The sequence below is a fragment of the Elephantulus edwardii genome, unplaced genomic scaffold (genome assembly GCF_000299155.1).
Source record: "Elephantulus edwardii isolate Elephantulus edwardi_28Jun2011 unplaced genomic scaffold, EleEdw1.0 scaffold00343, whole genome shotgun sequence".
Lineage (NCBI taxonomy): Eukaryota > Metazoa > Chordata > Mammalia > Macroscelidea > Macroscelididae > Elephantulus > Elephantulus edwardii.
This window is the reverse complement of record NW_006400093.1, coordinates 97,803-101,221: the sequence shown is the minus strand read 5'-3', so window position 1 is coordinate 101,221 and position 3,419 is coordinate 97,803. Positions and strand designations below refer to the sequence as shown.

Below are 3,419 nucleotides of genomic sequence, written 5' to 3'. Positions count from 1 at the left end.
ATTCTGAGGCTCCGTCTAACATACTTTGGACATGTTGTGAGGAGAGACCGGTCCTTGGAGAAGGACATCATGCTTGGGAGGGTGGAGGGACGGTGCAGGAGGGGAAGGCCCTCTATGAGGTGGATTGATTCGGTGACTGGGGTAATTGGGATGGGAGTGTCAGAGACAGTGCGATTGGCACAGGACAGAGCAGAGTTTAGGGCTGTTGTACATAGGATCGCTATGAGTCACAAGCAACTTGACGGCACATAACAACAACAACAACCATTGAGAACAATGTTGGCTCTCGAGTTTGCGTATATACTTTTTACTATGTTGAGGAAATTCCCTTCTATTCCTATTTTGTTGAGTGGTAAGTTATGATTTCATTGTCATTTGTTCCAAGAAATATTTTAATTTCAATTTTTATTTCTTCTAGTACCCACTCATGTTTAATCAAGGTGTTGTTCCACTTCCAAATGTATGTTTTTATTCTTCTTTATCCTTTTGTTATTAATTTCTAATTCTGTAACATTTTGGCTTGAAAAAATGCTTTGTATTATTTCTTTGCTTTTGAATTTATTGATGCTTGCCTTGTGGCCTAAAATGTGATCTAATCTCGAGACTGTTCCATTTTGGATAAGAAAGTATACTGTGCTTTTGGGGGGTACATTAGCCTATAAATATCTATGAGATTGAGTTGGTTTATTTTGTGGTTTAATTCTTCAGCCTCTTTTTTCTTTAAATTTTTTTCTGGAAGCTCTATCTTTTCTAGAGAGTCGTGCATTGATGTCTCCAAGTACTATAGTAGTGTTGTCTATTTCTTTTTTCAGTTTTATTAATGTTTGTTTTATATATTTTGCAGATCTTTCATTTGGTGCATAGATATTTAATATTGTTATATCTTCTTGTTCTATTGACCTGTTAATCTTTATGTACTGACCTTCATTATCCTTTATGATGTTTTTGCATTGAAATATATTTATATATCTACTCCTGCTTTTTCCTGGTTGTTATTTGCTTGTTATATTTTTTTTTCTTACCCTTTTATTTTTAGTCTTTGTCTTCATTTTTCAGGTGAGTCTCTTGTGGTAAACATATTAATGGATTTTGGTTTTTTATCCAATCTGCTACTCTTTTTCTCATCAGTGGTGCATTTAAACCATTTACAATCAGTGTGGTTATTGAAAGGCAAGGTTTCATTGCTATCATTTTGTTAAATACTTTTTGGTGTTGTTGCTAGTTACTTTGATCCACATTTGGTTCTGTGGCACCTCCATAAGAAGGAAGTTTTTCAGTGTTTCCTACAACACTGGTCTTGTTTTTATGAACTCCCTTAGGTTCTATTTATTTGGGAATGTCTTGATCTTCCCTTCATATTTCATAGACAATTTTGCTGGGTATAATAATCTTGGTTGACAATTTGTTCTTTCAGTGTTCGATATATTTCATTCCACTGTCTTCTTGCTCACATGATTTCTGCCGAGAAATTGGCACTTAATATTATTTGCTCTCTCTTATAGGTTACTCTTTGTTTTGCCCTCGTTGCTTTCAGAATTCTTTCCTTATCTTTGGTACTGGCAAATATCACTATGCTATGCCTTGGTATTTTTCTTTTGGGGTCTATTCTCTATGGTGTTCTCTTAGCTTCTTAAATATCTTTCCTCTCATCCTTCATAATGCCCTTGAAGCTGTATTTAGAAAAATAGATGAATTATTCAAGTGCTTTGATGAAAGACTGAGAAACGAAGAAATCAAGAAGATTTGCTTTTGTCACCTTTGAAAGCCCAGCAGATGCCAAAGATGTAGCCGAAGATGGAAAGGCCATCAAAGTGGAACAAGCTACTAAACCTTTTGCTAAGCATTTGAAAGTGGTAGATGTGGATCCCCTCCACCTCCAAGAAGCAGAGGTCCTCCAAGAGGTCTTCAACGTGGAAGAGGAGGAAGTGGAGGAACCAAGGGACCCACTTCACATGGGGTCACATGGATGATAGTGGCTATTGTATGAATTTTAACATGAGTTCTTCCTGGGGTCTACTTCCAGTAAAAGGGCACCACTAACTTAAAATAGTGGGCCTCCTCCTAAAAGATCAGCACCTTTCAGGACCAGTTCAAAGTATCAATGGAATGGGTGGAAGATCACCTGTATCACATAGAAGGGACAGTTATGGAGGTCCACCAAGAAGGGAAACCTTACCTTCACCTAAAGATGTTTATTTGTCCCCAAGAGACTATGGATATACTAGTAAAGATCGTCATTCAAGCAGAGATTACCAAGTTCTCAGAATACAAGAGATTATATGCACCACCACCAAGAGATTATACATTTCATGATTATGGTCATTTCAGTTCACATGATGACTATCAATCAAGAGGCTATATTGATAGGAATGGCTATGGTCGTGATCATGATTATTCAGATCATCCAAGTGGAGGCTCCTACAGAGATTCCTATGAGAGTTATGGTAACTCACATTGTGCTCCACCTACACGAGGGCCCCGCCATCTTATGGTGGAAGCAGTCACTATGATGATTACAGCAGCTCACAAGATAAATATGGTGGAAGTCAAGACACTCAAGCAGCTGAAGTGATCTTTACTCATGATCAGATTAGTAGACAAGAATGAGGGTTTCCTCCTATAGAAAAAGGGTACCCTCCTCCATGCCGTTCCAACAGCATTTCCAGTAGTGGAGCACTGAGAAGTGGTGGCTGCAGCGGGAGCCGATCTGATAGAGTTAGAGGCAGAAGTAGATACCAAAACCAAACAGAACTTTGGACCAAAATCTTTGTTCAATGAAACAAACAAAAAGTGGAATGTATCCCGTCTTATCTACCCAAAGGACTATTAAAAGGAAAACATTGTGTTACTTTTTAGAATTTCCTGTTAAGTTCTCTTCCATAATTTTTATGTTCTTGTGAGGAGAAACAGTAAACATGTTCCATTTTATTTGCTTTTATGACTTTGCTTTTAACAAGCAAATATTAAATATGTTAGATTTGGTTTGTGTACTAGTGTTGAAATTCTCTTTAACTGTTCCTGAAGACCACGTTCTATTTAATTAATCCCAGTAGAAAAGGCAAGCAATACTAGAATCTTTCACAAATATCTAGTCATCTAAAATGGGCAGGTGAATTATTCTGCCTATATAAAAAAAGCTAGATGGATAATATAGAAGGGTGGTTGGGTATGCTACACTTTAAGATTTCAGGAATTCTTCAGACAGAAATCTCAGTGTCCTTAGTGTGAGAAACCTGAAAACAGATGCTTACATAAGGAAAGTGCTATTCACTCAGTAAACCCAAAAAAGCAGATGGAAAATGCTGGCCATGTATTGCTTTTCTGACATTTCCTTAGAAATTGGCAAGAACCTTCCCTTTCTCTTCCCCCAAAAAGACCATTTAAGTGTGTGTTAAATAACTACAGAATGCTAAATAAAA

General features: G+C 37.2%; 1 pseudogene; it reads left to right on the top strand.

Moving 5' to 3' along the window:
• The first annotated feature begins 1,709 nt into the window (after window positions 1–1,709).
• On the top strand, window positions 1,710–2,778 carry LOC102866317 (annotated as a pseudogene).
• The last annotated feature ends 641 nt before the right edge of the window (window positions 2,779–3,419 follow it).